The 21,912-nt window shown below is 41.4% G+C and overlaps 1 protein-coding gene across 16 annotated transcripts in view; it reads right to left on the bottom strand.

Moving 5' to 3' along the window:
• phldb1b (pleckstrin homology-like domain, family B, member 1b) overlaps positions 1 to 21,912 on the bottom strand; it is a 293,495-nt gene that overhangs the window by 255,638 nt on the left and 15,945 nt on the right. The window contains exon 1 of one of the 16 annotated variants that reach the window (XM_069894734.1): positions 9,820 to 9,992. The exons of the other annotated variants lie outside the window; for them this stretch is intronic. The gene's annotated coding sequence lies outside the window, so the exon portion shown is untranslated. Of the gene's footprint in view, positions 1 to 9,819; positions 9,993 to 21,912 lie in introns of those variants that run through there. 16 annotated transcript variants of the gene reach the window in all.

Raw genomic sequence — 21,912 nt, 5'->3', positions numbered from 1 at the left:
GGTGCTTACACTCTCGCTGGAAGTAAGACCTGCCCTTGCCCCTTCAAGAAAGATTAAAAATATATATTTTTAAATGTAGGTTGCACAATGTGGCATCCCAGTGAGGTTTGCCAGTGGTGCTTGCATACAATCCAGGTGCTTTCATTACATGTCTTGATCTGCCCTTGGATCATTCCACTTCCATCAATCCATCTCCTGACCACACTTCCTCTGCACAGCCAATTGTGGAATAATAGGCTCTTTGCCCTCCAAGCTAGACCAATCTCAGACTTAATACTTCTTCCCTCTCTCAGATTATTTAATAAGGGTCAAAGGATAACAGAGAAATTGTGCTTAATGCTGGAGATTCAGGGTGGTCTATTAGTGTTGGGAAACCTAAATTCTGCTGCAGAGCAAAGTTGTTTCAAGTGGGATTTTAAAAATAAATATTTTTCTGATCAGGGATTGGTCCAAACAGAAACACCCCTCAGCTAAAAATTTCAAAGGATTATAATTTGTCTTTCTGAGCAACATTTGAAAATGTTTATATGTTGTTCTGAACTCACAAATCTTTACTTGTCCCTGAAATGAGTGGAATTGGAGAAAGTTTTAATATTGCTCTGCTCCGTCATTGGGTGTTAACAACTGCCTGAGCCAAATTAAATATCTTGGAGTTGGTAATTTTCCTTTGTGATGATGAGTCAGTGGATAGCACTCTCATTCCGAGTCAGAAGGCCATGGGTTCAAGTCCCACTCTCGGGACTTGAACACGATCCGCCTGCTGCTAATCCCAGTGGAATCAGATTGAGGGAGTGCCGCACTGAACGAGGTATTGTTGGATGTCAGCTCAAGGCTTTATCCTACAGCACTGCAGAAATGTCATGCCACAAAAGGAGAGCAATCAGCACATGGCCTCCAGCCAAAACAGAACTGTGCAGAATAATCCTATGTCCTAACCTTTATTCTCTATCATTGAGGACATCTGCACAACCAATAGTAAGTACATCTCTCAGAGGAAAGAGAATTCTTCCCCTCCAATGGTGGTGGAGGCAGATTTTAATTCAGTTCTAATTTAGAGGTACAGCACATTAACAAGCCCCTCCACCCCATGAGCCTGCTCTGCCAAAATACACCCTAACCCAATTAACCTACTACCCTGTATGTTTTTGGAATGTGGGAGGAAACCAGGGTACTGGAAGGAAAGCCACATAGTCATGGAGAGAATGTACAAACTCCTTACAGACAGCGCTGGATTCGAACCCAGTTGCGCTTACTGCTACTTTAATTGTGCCACCTTAGTTAGATAAATATTTGAAAAATTGAAGAATTGAGGGTAATGGGGGAATGGCACAGAAGGAGAGTTGAGGCCAGAAAAAATTGGCATTAATCTTATTTAAATTTAAATTTAGACATACAACATGCTAACAGACCCTTCCAGTCCTCAAGCCCATGCCCTAAATACACCATTTAATGTAAAATCCCCATATGGTTTTGAAGGGTCGGAGGAAAATGGAGCACCGGGAGGAAACCCACACAGACACGGGGAGAACTTGCAAACTCCTTGCAGACAGTGCTGGATTCAAACCCAGGTCACTGGTGCTGTAACAGTCTTGCACTAACAGGTATGCCAACCATGATGCTTCCCATGCCACCCTTATTGAATGGCAGGGATGTTTTTGTTTCCTTTTGTTCTTCTAGATCCTTTCGAAACACAACAAGGTTTTCTGCCTCCAGTTACACTGCAAATCCTCACCACACCCCAGATGAAAATGTCTTCTCTCAGAACTTCTAAACTGATGTTCCTCCCCAACTCCCTACAGTGCTGACCCTTTGTGGATCCTCCCTAGTTTCCCATGAAAACATGACTTGAACATTATTCCACTATCATTGTGAAAGGTTGCTATACTCAAACTCAGATTTCCTTCATTTCAATAGTGAACATCTGACTAAAAAATGTTTCCATTGCTGCTTTCAGACATCCTGCGTGACAGAAAACACTACAAGAATGTTTTGTTAAAGGATAGAGGATTGGTTGCAGGGAATATTATTTTACAGGCACACACAATTGGTTGGTAAGGTACTTTAAATGATTCACAATAGGTGGAAGGGGGTAGTCTTCATTATGAGATATATAAATAGTTTATGGAGTTTATTAAAGTGATGTGGTTAAGTGAAGAGATTTTGGTTCAGGGATGTACACAGATGATTGGAAAGGGGATACATATACTTGAGTGAGCAAATAAACTAATAAGCATTACATGAACTGTAAGCAGGTCAGGCATAGAGCTGCTATTAAATGCTCCAAAATTCCCATGGAAGTAAACAATTTGAACAGATGTGAGATGACAAAACTCTCAATAATAAATCTGAAAGGACATATGAAACCTAAGCATAAATTAACATAATTAAAGCCACCAATGACGAACTGGTTCACTCAAGACTTACTGGTACAGAGGAAGGTGCAGATCATAGATTTGAGATAGGAAATTATTTGATGAAATTAATATTATGATAACTGCTATTCTATAAAGAAAAAAATGTACAATATGAAGCTTCCCAAGTCAATATTTCATGACCAAGTTAACAAGATGTCACCTTGGCACTGATTTGGAGGAGCAGGAATCTGCCACAAAGACCAAGAGACATTGATTTCCCCAATTTAATCTGGTCCCTTCCATGGGAATCTTGGGGAGGTTATCAGCTGCTCAAATAGGCAATCTCATAGAAGTATCAAAAAGCAGACTGGGAAGGAAAAGCAAAGATTATATTAATGACTTGGCCATTAAAAAAAATACAAATAAAAATGGGAACATTAAAATATTAAGATGAAATCTTAACAAATTTGGTTAAAATATTTTTATGCATTGCTTTTTAAAAATCATTTAGTAAAAACTGCACACCTATTGACTATATTTTTCCAAATCTAGCAATTTTTTTTCTGTAATTATTATATTAAGTACCTTAGTTACACTTTGTCTTTCAATGGTTAACAATTTTAAGGGAGAACAGCGCATGAAAATTGGTGGCACAGTTAGCTTAGCAGTTAGTGCAACGGTATTACAGCACAAGCGACATGGGTTTGAATCTGGTACTATCAGTAAGGACTTTGTATGTGCTACCCATGATCAAGTGGTTTTCCTCTGGGTTCTCCGGTTTCCTCCCATGTAACAAAAAAGATGCACGAATTGCTGGGTGAATTGGTCACATGTATATTTGACGGGCTTGGGCCAGAAAGGCCTGTTGCCATGCTGTACCTCCACATTAAGTTAAATTTTCCTGAGTTGATTGGATTGCAAAGATTACATAGAACACTCTGTGAGGAACAGGGATTCCCCAGCCTTTCACATCAAAAGTAACAGCCAGAATTTTGGGCCAATAACCGCAAGACCCAATTTGAATCCATCATAGTAATATAAGAATTTAAAACTTCAGTAATTAAACCTGCAATTTAAAACCCTTCCTAGTAATGTTAAAACAAACATTTTAAAGCCCATTTGGTTAGAAATCTGCCATCCTTACTCAGTCTAGCCTACACGTGACTCCAGACCTACCAATGTGGTTGGTGCTTAACTACTTAATTTAGCAGTTGGTGCTTAATTTAGAAAATATTAAGGATGGACAATAAATGCTGGCATTACCAGGAATATCAATACATCATAAATAACTAACTAACTAAAAAATATTTTAATATGAATGGGCAGACTTCAGAGGGTGTTGTAAAGTCCAGCCATTCTCAATTTTGTTTTGGCTCTGGCCCCTTTAAGACTCTGCTCCTTCCCTGTGAAGCAGTCAAGTTTAGTTGGTTTCTTCCGTACTTCTCTTCTATCGACTATTAATAAACATTAAAAATATTTTATGATTTAAATTAGCACACCCCTCCTTAAATGCGTTATGTCCCCAGTTGAGATGGCTGGTTTACATCATAAAGATAACAAGCTTCACAATTATTATAACAGCAATTATGTAAATCTGCCACTTCATACATCATCTCCTGCTCTTCAAAGTACATTTCTACATTCACTTACACTAATTTGGGAACACAATATATCGCATAAATCAATAAACAGCTGTGAAAACAAGACATTTTAGACTTGCTTCCTGCGGGAATGAAACAACTTAGCTGTTAGACAGTCGATTGGCTGGATGTTTAATTTAGTTTTATGGTGATTACAGACAGCCCTGTTGCAAAATATTTTCACTGTAAAACCAGCCAAATTCACTTTCACAGAGGCAAGATTAAGAAAGACCACAGAAAGGTCTGTCTCGAAGTTGGATTTCAGCTATTTTCGGCGTGCTAATTGTGTACTGAATGTACAATCAATTGCCCAAACGGGAACCTACTTGAAATTGCTAAGTTATTACATTAATCTTCTGAGAATTCCTCAGATGAAAAGTCTTGATTATTTTAGTCTGCTAAAGCATGCTCTCCCTGAGTTCCAATGCTTGCTGCCCAAAGACATGGCAGTTGCTGCATCACTGGCTCTGGGGTTCATGGGAACTATGTCTCCTCAGTTGTACTAAAATCTAAGGGTAAATGTGGGGTTGGGTGGGGGGGGGGTGCGAAATACATGTATCTTCACTGTTTGGCTGCACCCCCTTCCCCTTGCATTATTACTGGCACTTTATATGGTCACAGGCAGCTGTAAGCAGCATTTTAACATTGAAGACAATGCAATGAAGAATATTTTTTCAAGTTCATTGTTTATTAATTACAAAAAACTGCTGGCATAAATTCAAATACAATAAAAGAAGTACCTAAAATCATTGTGCAGTGAACCACAACGATTCATGTGCTCTCTTATGCAATCAGAAATCAGTGAATGTCGCAATTCTCAACCAATACAAATTCCAGTGGAGTTTCTTCAGATTTGAACCTAACTTCAACTTACTGTAGTTTTGCTCAGCCACCCAGTGGTTCATGGGCATGAGGTAAATTCTGCAGGTACTCAAACTCACAGAGCTGGCCAAATATGAAGCTCATTGGATATGAAGAGGCAAAACAATTATGTCTGAATGAATACACTTTTAAGCCATGTATGTTTTGCAAATTATTGTCGGGTTTGACTCTTTGTTTTGCTTTGAGTGAAAATCCAAGCCATAGATCATACATTATAACTTCAATTAGTACAGCTAATGAGTAATTGAGCACCCATGCATTGATGATATTATCAGTCACACAGAATTGCTGGGGAAATCACACCCAGCCAAGGTGAACCACACTTTGAAGATCCTGATCCATCTTCCCAAAAGCAGGACCACCACCACAATGGACACAACTGCATCTATGCATGAAATGCAACTCCAAGTGGATTTGATTTTAAAGCAATCCTTTGGTAATATAGAACATAGAGCAGTACAGTACAGTAAAGACCCTTCAGCCCACAATGTTATGCTGACCTTTAGACCCCACCTCCCTCCACTTTAAATTCCTCCATATGCTTGTCTTGTAGTCTTTTGAAATTCACCAATGTACCTGCCTCCACCACTGGCCCAGGTAATGCATTCCACGCAACAACCACTCTCTGGGTAAAAAACTTTCTTCAAATATCTCCCTTAAATTTCCCACCCATTACCTTAAAGCCATGCCCTCTTGTATTGAACAGTGGTGACCTGGGAAGGAGGCACTGGCCGTCCATTCTATCTATTCCTCTTAATACCTTGTATACCTCTATTACATCACCCTCCTTCTCTCTAAAGAGTAAATCACTTGCTCCCTTAATCTCTGCTCATAATGCATACTCTCTAAACCAGGTATCATCCCGGTAAATCTCCTCTGCACCCTTTCCAATACTTCCATGTCTTTCCTATAATGAGGCGACCAGAACTGGACACAGTACTCCCAAGTGTGGTCTAACCAGAGTTTTGTAGATCTGCATCTTTACGTTGCAGCTCTTAAAGTCATTCCCTATCAGTCATCACAGCAACAATAAAAACCGATTTTAATGTAAATTACGCCACAACCACATAGCGTTATAGTGTGATTATATAAAGACCGGATATGGAGTTGTCGGGTCCTCTGAGAGAATAATATTGGCCATAGAGTAAAGAGACTCAATGATTCTTCTTACAATATTGTACAAGCATTTAGAGAACTAGAGACTTCTCAGGGATAATCAGCAGGGCTTTGTGAGGGGAAGGTCATGCCTGACGAGCTTAATTGAGTTTTCTGAGGGAGTAACAAAATAAATTGATGAAGGTAGGGTGGTAGATGTGGTGTACAGGTATACGGATTTTATTTGACAAGGTCCCCCATGGTTGACTCATTCAGAAAGTCATGTGGTGTGGGATCCATGGAAGCTTGCCTGTATGGATTCAAAACTGGCTTGCCTGCAGAAAGCACAGGGTAGTAGAAGATGGAATGTATTCTGTCTGGAGTTCCATAAGGATTTATTCTGGGACACCTGTTCTTTGTGACTTTTATAAATGACCTAGATGAAGAAGTAGAGGGATGGATCAGTAAGTTTGCAGATGACACGAAGGTTGGAGGTGTTGAGGATCGTGTAGAAGGTTGTCGTAGGTTACAACAGGATATCGATAGGATACAGATTTGGACAGAATAGTGGCAGATGGAGTTCAATCCGAATAAGTCTAAAGTGATGCATTGTGAAAGGTCAAAACTGAAAGAAGAGTACATGGTTTATGGCAGGATTCTTAATAGGGTGGAAGAACAGAGGGATCTTGTGGTCCAAATCCAAAGATCTCTCAAGGTTGCCATGCAGGTTGATAGGGTAGTTAAAAAGGCTTATGGAATGCTAGGTTTCATTAGTCAGGGGACTGAGTTCAAGAATTGTGAGGTAATGTTGCAGTTCTATAACACTCTAGTTAGACCACACATGTAATATTCACATGTGTTCAGTTTTGGTTGCCTCATTACAGGAAGGATGTGGAAGCTATGGAGAAGGAGCAGAGAAGATTTACCAGGATGTTGCTTGGATTGTAGAACATGACTTCTGAGACAAGGTAAGCAGAACTAGGGCTTTTCTCTTTGGAGCAAAGAAAGATGAGATTGACTTAATACAGGTCAACAAGATTATGAGAGGCATAGATAGGGTGAACAGCCGGCACCTTTTTCTCAGGGTGACAGTAGCAAACACCAGAGTATAATCTGCACAAGCTGAGGGGAGGAAAGTTTCTAGGAAACATCAGGGGTAAGTGTTTTACACAGAAAGGATGGGTGTCTGGAATGGATTGCCAGGGGTGGTGGTGGAGACCGGTACAGTAAGGACATTTAATAAGACTCTTAGCCAAGCATATGGATGCAAGAAAGATAGAGGGTTATGAGTGTGAGGTAGGGAAGATTTAGTCTGCTGAGTTCATTTGTAGAGGTCAGCACATCATCATGGCCATAGGGCCTGTAATGAGTTGTAATATTTAATGCTCTATTGTGGGGCAAATGACCTCCACTAAAGAGGGCTGATTATTTTTAGACATACAACATGGTAACAGGCCCTTTCAGCCCACTAACCCATCCCACCCAATTAACCCATAAGCCCAGTATGTTTCTGAATGGTAAGAGGAAACTGGTCCACCTGGAGGAAACCTATGCAGACACAGGGATAATGTCCTAACAGACAGCGCCAGATTCGAACCAAGGTTACTGGCGCTGTAACAGTTTTGTGCTAACCGCCGTGATAACTGTGTTGCCCCCGTGTCAGAAACTTGGAAATGTGAGCTTTTCTATTACAAAGCACAAATTTACTCATTCATTAACCATGCAGTTGAAATGGAACATCAACCCTAATCATGTAAATTTTGCACTGTCAGTGATGAATGAAACAAAACCACTCATTTGTACTCGGATGTAATCGTAAAAAGACCCTGTGAGGCTACTATTTCCAGGAAAAATATTTCTCGTGATCTGACCAACGTGTAACTGTTTCCCCAGCCCACTATCAATGTAGAATAGAGTATTTCCACCACATTGTGGTTTACAGGCGCTTACTACGCACAAATTTCCATCATTACCTAAATAACCACTTCAAAGATACATCACTGACTGTAAAGGACTAGAAATGTTCATGATCCATGTCAGAAACTTAGAATTGTGAGCCCTTCTTTTACAAAGCACAAATTTACTCATTCTTTCACCATGCAGTTGCCATGGAACATCAGCTCCAATCATGTCAAATATTGCACTCCAATGGGCAGTATTTCACATCTAATTAATCCAATTATTCTCCATCAGTCCGATCAATCCTCAGAGATGGAAACTTTGCCAACGAGGTGGAGAGCACTCCAGTACTGCAGCCGCACTGTGAAACTCTAGATCTCTCGTTTAGCTGAATATATGCACGATGCAAGTTTTTTAAATTATCGATCTACATCATAGTCTGTATCTGGGGCTCCCTTTATGGCCTTCTCTACATTGGAGAGGCTGGGTGCAGACTGGGAGATCGTTTCACTGAACACCTTCACTCTGTCCTCACCAGTGAGAGAGACCTCCCAGTGGCCAACCATTCCAGTTCTGTATCACACTCCCATAGTCACATGTTTGTCCAGGGCCTTGTACTATCCCATCAAGACCATCCATAAATTGGAGGAACAACACCTGATTTTCTGTCTGGGCACTCTCCAGCTGGATGGGCATAAACATTGACTTTTTTGGTTTCTGCTAACCTGCTCTCCTTTTCCCCCCTCCCTTCCCTTCTCCCTGTCAGCTCTCCACTCCTTTTCCCTCTCTTTTCATCCCTCCCCCCCTTGCTTGTTGCTGTACCCTCCTTCCCTCCTCCACCTATTACCTCCTGCCTTTGTGACCACACCTCCCCTCTTACCCTTTTATTCGGACGCCTGCTGACATTTTTCCATATCTTGATGAAGGGCTCAAGCCCGAAATGTCGGTTATGTATTTTTTTCTTTGCTATATAAAGGACACTATTTGACCTGCTGAATTTATCCAGAATTGTGGCTTTACATCATACTCTTGTGTACTTCTGTTATATCCAACATGCAAAGTTTTGGAATGGATTCCTCCTGTATATTCTGGTCAGGTCCAACAATCCAAACTAGTATGCGGCTGTGTGTGATACAGATGAGATGAAAAAATGGAGGTCATTCAACCCCTCATTCCACAATAATTCATCATCCATATTGGTCAAATGTGAAAAATCAATCCATGTCAGATCTTAAATAAAATTCTTAGATTGGGAACCTGTTCAGGAAAGATGGAAGGAAAACCCCACAGTGAGCCTTTGTTTCTCGAGGAATGCACTGGCAGAAATTAATTTCTAACTTCTCATCTGTGTTTAAAATTTCTCAGCGGCCTTACATCCCAATATGTAAATATTGATTGGGTTTGGTAAAATATACAAATATAAGGTGTTACTATTGTTTCTTCCGGCAATCTAAGAAACTTGTTAAGGCAATATACAAGAATAAACAAATCTGCTAAATCCAGTATTAATGTTTAAAAAATCTGCAGATGCTGCATGCTTAAAATAAACCAGAAAATACTGCGTGAAAACACAATAATGTTGGAGGAACTCAGCAGGTTTCTCATAGGAGGTAAAAAATATATAACCGATGCTTTGGGCCTGAGCCTTTCTGCACAGAATTGAAAAAGGGTTCCAGCCCGAAACACTGTTATTTATGTATCTTTACATGTGGATGCTGCAAGACCTGCTGTGTTCCTCCAGCATTTCAGGAGTAAAACATGAAAGTCTGCAGAGACTGTTATTGAAGTAAAATCACAATACTGGGAGAAACTCAGCAGGTCAAACAGCATACTTTATACAGCAAAAGATAAAGATATAGAACTAACGTTTTGAGCTGGAGCCCTTCATCAAGCTACAAGCATGTTGAAAACTGCAGTTTTGACAAAAGATATTTGATCTGAGACATTACCTCTGTGTCTTTTCCTGCCCGATCTGCTCAGTATATCCGGCATTTTCTGTTTTTAATCAGCTACATCAAGTTTGTTCCAGTATTGGGGAAAGGTTTCAAATCCTTGAAGATGGGGCCTGAGGCTCCAGATAATCAATAACAACTGAGAATATCCTGAGTGCATGCAACCCACGCCCAGGTCACATTTTGAAAAGTCTTGCAGAAATCGTAATCTGGGAGAAGAAAAGAAACTTGAAATGAAGAAAGTGCCTTTTTCAGTTTATAAAGTCTCTTTGTTTAGGTCAATTTCGACTCTGTTTAAATTGTCAGCTTGGAAATTCCTTCTCAACTTAAAATAGATTTAATTTGAAATTGCAGCTATTTCTGGGTCTCTGTGTCCCTGGGGATTGGAGAGGTTGAATCTGATCCTTGACTACCTGGCAGAACTTCTGACAGCATGCCTACCAGCAATGACATCAACAGTAGCGCAATGCATACTGCTCAACCCAGCACAGTTCTCAGTCTGAGTGATCTGAAAGATTTCTCATTTTTACTCTACTCCTGATAAGCCCAACATTCAACCTGAAATCTTTGCCTCAAAGCTTACTCTAAACTTTGCTTACATCCTTTCATGCAATCAAGGGTCTAGCACCAGGCTGCAGACTGCAGGAAACTGGCTCGAGACTGGCTGAAGGATATCGGAATCAGGATGCAAGAGGGTGACAAGGGCTTCCTGATTGTGTTGGAGGTTTGGATCTTGATCTCTGGTTTCTAATGGTTTGGACTGAAGACTGTGGGAGCACTGGAGGCGAATCCATAGATACTCAGTGACTCTGGGGAGACACTTTTGTTTCTCTTTCTCTGGCTGTAAGGGGTACCGGTCAATTTCTGCTGATGGTGAATCTTTGTCTGCCTTATGATAGACTAAAGGAAATCTTGTGTAATATTGCATTTTCTGCTTTATAACATGACAATACAAAAATCTTGAATTCTGCATTGCCAAAGTTTTTTCTGTTCTCCAAATGTCTTCCAGTGGGGATACATCTGCACCAAATGTTTCTCTTGCAGGATTTCCATTTCCTACAACACTGGAGGAGGCCATACCCCCACAATGAGTCAACCTGAGCATTTCCATCCCCCCCCTCATATTCTCGCCACCATCTCTACACTCACCTACACACTACAAATAACTTACAGTGGACAATCCGCATGTGTTTTGGACATGGGAGGAAACTAAAGTGAACACAGGAAGAACTCATAAGCTTCACACAGAGAGCACCCAGGATCAGGATCGAACCCAAGCCCCTCCTCCTGTGGGCAGCAGCTCTACTAGTGCATCAGGATGCTGTCCCTAGCATGCTGTATTTGTCTCCCACAGAGATTAAGCTCAGAACAACAGAGCACAGGGATGAGTTCTTCAGCTCACAATATCTGCACCAAACATCATGTCAATATTCATACTGCCAGATCTCCTGGGCAACAACTTGCAGAGAGCATTTGGGTGTAGCCCTGGCATGGAGATAAGCCAAGGGTATCAGGGACATGGCAGACAGCCATAGTGACCGATTGGGAGGAGGTATAGAAGGCATCATTCAAGACCATGTCCATCTAAAGGACAGAGACCTGTATTCATACCCTTGACCTCTGAAGATGGATATCTATGCAAGCTAGGCTTCACCAATGGCCCTCATTGAGATTTGTGACCTCCTGCACTCATGGAAATAAAGGTCCCTTGAAGTTATCTTGCCATGAGATCATACCAGGATGCTGCCACTGAGCTACCTCATGGATTGCAACAAATAAAGGCATGAGTGAGGGCAGCTAAGCTTCGTACTCAAGAAAAGCAAACTTCATCCACCATTCCTTCAGTTGGTTAGAGCAGAAAGACCTCAGGAATTTGCCACTACACTGACCTCCAAAAAAAATGCCACATATGGTTGCCCCTTACAGAGGTCTACCCTGACTACCATTTGTCAGGACTATCTGGTGAGACCTGAAAAATCTCTAGAATCACCTTTTAACAAAGAATATACCTTCTCTACATAATGTTCTGCATCTGCTGGTCCAAATCCCCATGAGCATCCATGAGCAGTTTGCCCCACATCTTCCATCATCCCAGCATCTATATTTGAAGGAGCACCATTTAAAATTGGGACTTGTGGTTTGTGCAAAACCCTTTAAGGCCTAGCTCCCAATGTCATAGGTGTGGAATACAGTTCCAGCAATTGCAAGATCCTGGGATAAATCTATGGGGAAAGTGGCACAGTGAATGTGGCCTATGAGAAGGAAATGTATGCTCTGGGGGAACTTTCATACCAACCCTTTTAAATCCTCTCAATTATTGCAAAAAAATCCCGATCATTGTAGTATTCTTCAAAATATCTCAAATATCTTGAATGGGGCAGCACGTTTGGCGTAGCGGTTAGCACAATGTCTTTACAGCACCAGCGATCGGGACTGGGATTTGAATCCCACTCTGTCTGTAAGGAGTTTGTATGTGTCTGTGTGGGTTTTCCCCAAGGGTTCTAGTTTCCTCCTACCTTGTAGATTAATTAGGCAGCATGGATTCATGGGCCAAAATGGCCTGTTCCTGTGCTGTATGTCTAAATTATAAATTATGAATGAAAGCCCTACTTTAAAAATATCTGGCAAGACTTCAACATTAATCACACCAATCAATAAGAGGACCACACTCTGATATGTGAAAAGGGTGTTCAGTCCTTTTTACAAAAATTGAACTTTTTCACCCCGATGAACTTCCTCTTGTTTTATTTTCCATCTCTGTACCAGAGCCTCTGGTTTTCAGTCTCACAAACCTTCCTTTATCCACTCAACAAGCCAACTGGTATTTTCCACTGCTACTTATTCACTTGCTAGCGAACCAGCATTTGTAATAAGGTTCCTTTTGTTTCTCTGTGCATGGAGCATTTTGACTGAGTTTATTTGTTAACTTTTTTTTGTGTGAATTTTACGCTGACTTTCAGTACTGGTGAGTAACAATTTATCATTTCAGTGGTGAATACGTGTGGGCAATACCATGGTGAAATGGCCCTCCTGTTTGACTGGACAAAGAATGCAAGTTGAAATTCCATGATGATCTCCCCCCACACCCCTCCCCCTCATCTCTTTATTCGGGCATCTACCTGCTTTTACAGATTCCTGATGAAGGGCTCAGGTCCAAAATGTTGATTACCCCTTACTTCCTATGGATATTGCGTGACCTGCTGAGTTTCTCCAGGTCATTTCAAGTCAAGTCACCTTTATTTATCGTTCATACCAAGCTCACATGAGAAAGATGAGATAGTGTTTCTCCAGGACCATGGAGCATATTTACATAAATATAAGTTAGAATAGTTAAACACATTAAAATGTTAAAATATTAAGTCATATACAGTAAAAGTCCATTGTACCCTATCCACATATGTTCTGGGAATTCAGGAGTATGATGGCTTGGGGGGAAAAAACTGTGGCCCAATCTGGACCTAAGGGAAGAAGGGAGAACAGTTTATGTGAAGGGTGTGTGGAGTCTTTCACAATGTTTATTGCCTTTCACCTGCATCAAGTGTTGTAGATTCCCTCATGGTAGAAGAGAGCCCCAAATGATCTTTTGCACTGTCTTCACTATCCTCTGCAGGGTCTTGCAGTCCGAGGTGGTACAGCTTCCAGACCAGGGGGAGATGCAGTTGCACAGGATGTTCACAATACATCCTCTGTAGTGACTGCACCTCATTCCTGTACATTGACTCGTCATTCTTATTGATCAATCCCATCACGGTCATATCGTCAGCAAACGATGTGGTTTGAGTTGTATTTTGCTGTACAGTTGTGGGTCAGCAGAGTGAATATCAGTGGACTCAGTACACAGCCCTGGGGAGCCCCCATGCTCAGTGTAATGGTCTTGGAGGTGCTGTTACCAATCTGGACTGCCTGAGGTCTCCCCGACAGGAAGTTGAGAATCCAATTACAGAGGGCAGTGTTTCGACCCAGCGGGTTCAACTTCCTTATCAGGTACTGCACTCAATCCCAGTGTTTGCAGACTTTCTTGTTTAATTTAGTCTGCTCAGTGCAAGGTTTTGCTTGATTACTGATACAGTGAAGATCAGTAGTCAAATAATTTAATGCTTTCTACATTAGAAGTGGAACAACAAGGCAAGTTGCAATTGTTTTAGTTGAAAAACAAGCTGCAGTCTAAATGTTACTACATTTGGACTGAGGCTTCACGGTCCACAGGGCTTTGGGCTAACATCAAAAGTGGGGTTAATCTGGTTGTCTATTTATACCGGGGTGCTGATGGGTGTTATTTTGTGCTATTCACAGATTCATTGGGAAGAGTTCTGGGAAGGGAGTTTCAATGTTTTAATCAGGACAGTGAAGAAAGCCACCTCAAACTAGATTATTCACTCATTTATCTCAGTGATGTTGGTTGGAACTTGCTGTGCCATTTTATATCCCATTATACAAATCATTTTGCAAAATTCTCTGACACATTCTAATTCTGTGAAAGAGCTGAACAAAAAAAACCCTCTTTTCCTGGTCTGGTGTCTCTAAGACCAAATATACTTTAACTGCAATGCTGCCACCTTGGCTGAGACCAGTTAAATCAACACACAGACATATGGACTCCAAAATAAGCGAGCTTTCTTTGCTTCTTTGAACTGCTCATTGACAGGTCTGAAAATACCATCCACTGAGAAGCTGTTTGGGAGACTAATCATAACACACCCTTTCAGTGGCTGTAGCAAAATAAATCACGAATGGAAAGGCTTCTGTCTCTGTGCAGGGTTGTAGGAAGTAGCTGCCATGACTGTTTTGATTACTGGCACCGGGCTAAAATGTAACTCTGAAAATAAACATGCCGTTATGAAACAGATTTACCTGGAAGCAGTGATTCCTTGTCTGCAGTGCCTTCCCTGCAAGATTTATAAATAGATCATAGTAAATATAACATGGTGAGAGGGGGCTAGTAGTGTCTTTATGGTAAAACTCACCAACCTGGACAATGGAATGCATAATCACATTGTGGTTGTGGCTATACTTCGTCTGTCAGCTGTGATTTCAGTTGGCACTGTAAGTATCTCTGAATCAGCATCTGAATTTGATATTCCAGTGCTGTTCTAAGGGTCAGGGAGCTGCAGCAACTCTCCTTGAAGGGTGCAATGGATTCCATGATTCCACTTTGAAGAAAAGGAGAGTAATCCTGGGTGCCAAAAGAAGCAAAGGAAATGGGGGCAGGGTATTCCATCCTGCCCTTTGAGCCTGCTCCATCCTGTATAACTGCAATAAAACTTCCTTATGACTGTATTCACATCCTCTTCAAAGGTTAATGTTTGCCCTCCTAAACGCTTTCCGATCGGTGATGTGCACAAGTGTACCTTTCTTTCTTTCTTCTTTCTTCTTTGGCTTGGCTTCGCGGACAAAGATTTATGGAGCTCGTTGGTGGTTGACAAGTCTGATGTGAGACAGGCAGGCACGTTTTCAGCGGTTGCAAGGGAAAATTGGTTGGTTGGGGTTGGGTGTTGGGTTTTTCCTCCTTTGTCTTTTGTCAGTGAGGTGGGCTCTGCGGTCTTCTTCAAAGGTGCACCTAATGCCACATAAACATCATGCCTGACTGTTTTCATATTTCTAGTGGGAGGAGCTTGCTGCGTTTCAAACTGGCTGATATAGTTAGTGCATTTTATCAATTAACTCACTTCAAAGGCCTTGGCCGTGAAGTGTGTAAGCTCATGGTGTTGCAGAAATGCTAACCTTTTTTTCTATTTTCCAATTCTTTTTTTGTTCATCCTCCCATTCACATTATGGGTCTTCCCATGCATTTTCATGAGCACTGGCTAATTTCATTCTTCACATGCAATTCTGAAGAGTGGACTACTTCACAAAGGACATCAAGAAAGCCAGACGATCCAATGCTGGACCTTTTGTTAAGCACAATCTTCAGACCAGCAAAGTCAGCATGTTTTGCCTCATCCTCATCACTCTCAGGAAGTCAGTAGAGAACTGCCCTCATGAGCTGCTGCCGATAATATGGTGAAGATTACAATGCACTGTTGAATGGGGAGGCCAAGAAGGCGGGAGTAGCTTCACCGTGCAAACTGCAGTGGCTCAAGATGGTCCCTCACCAACATCCTCTTGAGAAATAACTGAAGGGCAACAAGTCCTGGTCTTCCTGTGAAATCCACATCCCAAGAATGGCTTTTTAAAATATGGCCCTTTCTTCGTGCTCACTTCTGCAAGTTAATTGATTAACAGGCAGCAGGTGCGTCCCCTTGGCCTGAAGTGGAATATGCTCCCACATTAGTCTCAATAGGAAGGATGGTTATTTTTATCTACAGAAGCCTCACAGGAAGTTCAAAACAGAGCAGCCAGGATACATGTTCTTCCATTCCTTCCCACTGGGACATAATAAACATCAACAAACACTCAGATTCCATTGACTGGATAAGATCATACTATGGGATAAGATAGAAAGGAAACAGGGTAATGTGGCATGTATAAATTTCACGGATGTGCAGGCCATAAATTGCAGGAAAGGTGAAAATTGCTAATATTTCATCAGAGATCAGGAACACCACTGAATATGGTCAAACCTTTCACTCTAGAAAGGAAAATGGAATGACCTACAAGGGATCTGTATGAAGCAGTTTAATGTGGTGGTCACAGAGAAATGACTAAAATTGTTTGCCATCAATGAAAAGTAACCAACGATAAATCCAAAAATGGAATTGCAACTGGTGAAAATATGTAACTCACTGATTGTGGCAATCAGTACAAGTGTAGTGAAGGAAGGAATAGTTAAGTACAGGAAGGATGGCCAGCGCCATCATGGGCATCAGTCTTCACGCCATCAAGGACATCTACAAGAGGTGGTGTCTTGTGAAAACAGCCTTTATAATCAAGCACCGTCACCACCCAGGCCATGCCCTCTTCCCACTATTACCATCAGGAAGAAGGTCCAAGTGCCTGAAGACATCAGTACAAACACAATTCCTTCCCCCCTGCCATCAGATTTATGAATGAACAATGAACCATAGGCACTACCTCACTTTCTCTTCTTTTGCACTAATGTATTTATTTTTAAAATGTAATTTAAAGCAATATTTGCACCTGTAATACTACTGCAAAACAACGAATTTCATGACATGTTCATGAAAATAAATGAATTCAAATTCTGATTCTGAGAAATAAATTGACAGATTTTCTTTGGACATAGAGCAAAAGATATAGGCTCTTCAGACACATGAGCCCATGCTGCCCAGTTACACCCAATTAACTGTATATTTCGAAGGGTTGGAGGAAACAGGAGCACCCAGAGGAAACATGAGCAGACATGGGAAGAACGTACAAACTTCTTACAGACAGCGCCAGATTCAAACCCAGGTTGCTGATACGGTATTGGTGTTACACTAACTGTACCGCCCTCCACACTAATCGTGCCACCATCTATGCTAAACACGGTGCCCTAATCTGGTGTTTGAGTGATTTAGAAGGTGGCTATTGACTCGTGTTGAATACAAACTGGAAGAGAGCAGATGATCTAAATGGTTTTATTAGTTTGGCACAATGATTACTTGATAAAACATCAAGTAATATTTTTTTAACGTTAAGATTTGTCTACTATTCCTTTATCTTTCAAAAATTTGGTCAGATGTCTTAAAAAAATTGGAATAAATTTTACTGGACAAAACAAAATTATTTAAATCAAAATTGAAACCAAATCCTTAATATATGTCTGAAAATTAGATTAAAATCTTGTTTATATACTTTAGATAATGCAAAGGGGAGAAGAACCTAATAGAGAAGTTAAAGACTATCCTCTAACCGAATTCTTCTCCAATTCCACCCACAAAGGGCAATCATGCATCTCAGAATAGTAAGCCCAAAACATAATGTATCATATATTAGTTGCACAGTAATAAAATCTGAAATTTGGTAATGCTGTACTAGCATGTTTTTTTTCATTTCCTGTAGTAATGGTTTAGCCAAACCTAGGACTTTTATTATTCCATATAAGATTTTAAAAGGGACAGACAGAGTAAATGTGGATAGGCTTTTTCAATTAAGAGTGGGGGAGATTCAAACTAGAGGGCATGGTTTAAGATTGAAGGGGAAAATTATTAGGGGAACATGAGGGGAAATTTCTTTACGCAAAGGGTGGTAGGGATGTGGAATGAGCTTCCGACAGACGTGGTCGAGGCGGGATCATTGGTTACATTTAAGGAAAAACTGGATAGTTACATGGATAGGAGAGGACTGGAGGGGTATGGAACGGGTGCTGGTCAGTGGGACTAGGCGGGTGGGGATTTGTTACGGCATGGACTAGTAGGGCCGAACTGACCTGTTCTGTGCTGTAAGTGGTTATATGGTTATATGGTTATATATAAGATGATATTTTAGAATCTAATTTGCCAATGAATACTTTAGGGATGAAAGTTGGGATAGCTTGAAATGTATGTAAGAAATTCAGTAAGATTATCATTTCAATTGCATTAATTCAACCTACTAATGACAACGTCGTTGGTGACCATTTTGATAACATTTGTTTAGCATAAAAGGGAGATAATTATATTTGTACGTTTTTTGTAATTTTTACACCGAGATATGTAAATTGATTTTTTAACAACATTAAAAGGTAATTGATCATATAAATGTAAATGATTACTAATAAGAAAATGTTCAATTTTATTTCAATTCAATTTATATCCTGAAAAAAATACAACAGAAGGAATCGATTTTTTAGGATCGGAAATATATAACAAATCATCTGCAAATAAAGAAACTTTATGTACCCTCTCCCTTCTCTGGATCCATGAATATTTATAGAATCTCTTAGAGTAATTGCTAAGGGTTCCAAAGCTAGGTTGAATAAGAAAGGACTAAGAGGACAACCTTGGTGAATAACCCTATATAACCTAAAATAAGATTTATAGTTTTAGTAATAATTGTTGCAATAGAAGCTTGGGAAATTAGTTTGATCCAAGAGATAAATCTAGGACCCAAGTTAAATCTTCTTAAAACCTCAAAAAAAAAATAAGCCCATTCCATGCTGTTAAAAGCTTTTTCAACATCAAGTGAAACAACACATTCTAGTAATATGGATGGAGTGGAACAAACCCAGTTTGTTCTTTATAGATAATTTTAGGCAAGATATTCTCAAGCCTATTGGCCCAAATCTTAGTAAGGAGGAGGGTAGGGAGAGAAGTTGGGAGGGAGAGAGAGAGGGCTGAAAATATTCACATGTAATTTGATATCAATATGCTTCTATATATATATGTATTTTTTATGTGATTTAAAATTTTAAATAAAATATTTAAAAAATAGGTTTAATGGGTTCAAAGAGAATCAAGGCTGGAAATGTGTTATCAACAAACAATGGTCTTTATTTAAACATAGGGGAATTTACAAAAGGGCACACACTCACACAGGTTAATACATAAATATCTATACATCAGGTGCAAATAAATAGCTACTAAACATTCTCATATCCCGACTGGGAACACGAGGGTTAAACACACAGTACCGTGAATTCTATCTCTAGAATCAGACTGCTCAAACTACAGGGGAATCACGTTGCTCTCCATTGCAGGCAAAATCTTCGCTAGGATTCTACTAAATAGAATAATACCTAGTGTCGCCGAGAATATTCTCCCAGAATCACAGTGCGGCTTTCGCGCAAACAGAGGAACTACTGACATGGTCTTTGCCCTCAGACAGCTCCAAGAAAAGTGCAGAGAACAAAACAAAGGACTCTACATCACCTTTGTTGACCTCACCAAAGCCTTCGACACCGTGAGCAGGAAAGGGCTTTGGCAAATACTAGAGCGCATCGGATGTCCCCCAAAGTTCCTCAACATGATTATCCAACTGCACGAAAACCAACAAGGTCGGGTCAGATACAGCAATGAGCTCTCTGAACCCTTCTCCATTAACAATGGCGTGAAGCAAGGCTGTGTTCTCGCACCAACCCTCTTTTCAATCTTCTTCAGCATGATGATGAACCAAGCCATGAAAGACCCCAACAATGAAGACGCTGTTTACATCCGGTACCGCACGGATAGCAGTCTCTTCAATCTGAGGCGCCTGCAAGCTCACACCAAGACACAAGAGAAACTTGTCCGTGAACTACTCTTTGCAGACGATGCCGCTTTAGTTGCCCATTCAGAGCCAGCTCTTCAGCGCTTGACGTCCTGCTTTGCGGAAACTGCCAAAATGTTTGGCCTGGAAGTCAGCCTGAAGAAAACTGAGGTCCTCCATCAGCCAGCTCCCCACCATGACTACCAGCCCCCCCACATCTCCATCGGGCACACAAAACTCAAAACGGTCAACCAGTTTACCTATCTCGGCTGCACCATTTCATCAGATGCAAGGATCGACAATGAGATAGACAACAGACTCACCAAGGCAAATAGCGCCTTTGGAAGACTACACAAAAGAGTCTGGAAAAACAACCAACTGAAAAACCTCACAAAGATAAGCGTATACAGAGCCGTTGTCATACCCACACTCCTGTTCGGCTCCGAATCATGGGTCCTCTACCGGCACCACCTACGGCTCCTAGAACGCTTCCACCAGCGTTGTCTCCGCTCCATCCTCAACATCCATTGGAGCGCTTTCATCCCTAACGTCGAAGTACTCGAGATGGCAGAGGTCGACAGCATCGAGTTCACGCTGCTGAAGATCCAGCTGCGCTGGATGGGTCACGTCTCCAGAATGGAGGACCATCGGCTTCCCAAGATCGTGTTATATGGCGAGCTCTCCACTGGCCACCGTGACAGAGGTGCACCAAAGAAAAGGTACAAGGACTGCCTAAAGAAATCTCTTGGTGCCTGCCACATTGACCACCGCCAGTGGGCTGATAACGCCTCAAACCGTGCATCTTGGCGCCTCACAGTTTGGCGGGCAGCAACCTCCTTTGAAGAAGACCGCAGAGCCCACCTCACTGACAAAAGGCAAAGGAGGAAAAACCCAACACCCAACCCCAACCAACCAATTTTCCCCTGCAACCGCTGCAACCGTGTCTGCCTGTCCCGCATCGGACTTGTCAGCCACAAACGAGCCTGCAGCTGACGTGGACTTTTTACCCCCTCCATAAATCTTCGTCCGCGAAGCCAAGCCAAAGAAGAAGTACAGCACACTAACTAACAGTAAATTAAATACAACTAACAGTATATCAAATGAACCTGATCTCCAGCATTGCCCACAGCTCAGGGTCCGACACAGGCCCATTGCATTCGGCCCTCCAGAGCAGCCTGGTGTTCAGTGATGGTCTCCATACAGCAGCAGCAAACAAAAGAGAGAGAGAGGGCAGAGACTGCATATCCTCGGATTTTTCATTATGTGACCTGTGAGGACCAATCGTGCATCAACGTCATCTGTCGGCAGATCTAACCTTTGATTGGCAGGTGAGGAGACTTCCAAATAAGCTCTCCGCAATCTACATTCCCACCAGATTCCAGACAGAGACCACATTATCCTTACAATCCACACTCCCACCAGGTTCCAGATGGAGTGGCCACATGACCTTCCACAATCCATACTACATTGGCCTAGGCTGCAGTCCAAGTCACATGTCAACCTCTCAGATAACATCCACTGCTCTCTTGTGGAGACGAGATGGTTTGTGGTAATTAGTTATGTGAGGCAGGGATTAGCCTTGTGCATTGATCTGAGGTTGGAGTTGTGGAAGGGGCCTGGCAAGCTTGCCTTCATTGGTCAGGGCATCAAGTATAGGGCCTGGGACATCGTGTTACAACTATACAATACACTTGGAGTATTGTGCAGAGTTCTGTTCACCCAGCAACAAGAAATATGTCATTAAGCTGGAAATGGTGCAGGAAAGATTCTCGAGAGTATTGCTAGGTTGTTAATATGCAGGCAATGAAATAATCATCCCTCTTGTATTCACTTGGTCTCCTTTCTCAGAGGTTATATAAACTGCCACTTTTTGTTGGCCTATGCTTTCATTGCTCTGGACCTGTTCCTGTCAGTGCCTTATTCCTCTCCCCGTGGTTGCTGTGTCTTGAACATGTCCTGAAGCAAGTTTCTACCTACTGTTAAGTGGGAGACTTTGTATTCTTTAGTTAGTCCCATGTTGGGGTTGTGTGCCCCCTCGCTGGGGAA

Source organism: Narcine bancroftii, chromosome 8 (genome assembly GCF_036971445.1).
Source record: "Narcine bancroftii isolate sNarBan1 chromosome 8, sNarBan1.hap1, whole genome shotgun sequence".
NCBI classification, from domain to species: domain Eukaryota; kingdom Metazoa; phylum Chordata; class Chondrichthyes; order Torpediniformes; family Narcinidae; genus Narcine; species Narcine bancroftii.
This window is presented reverse-complemented; position numbering and strand designations above follow the sequence as displayed.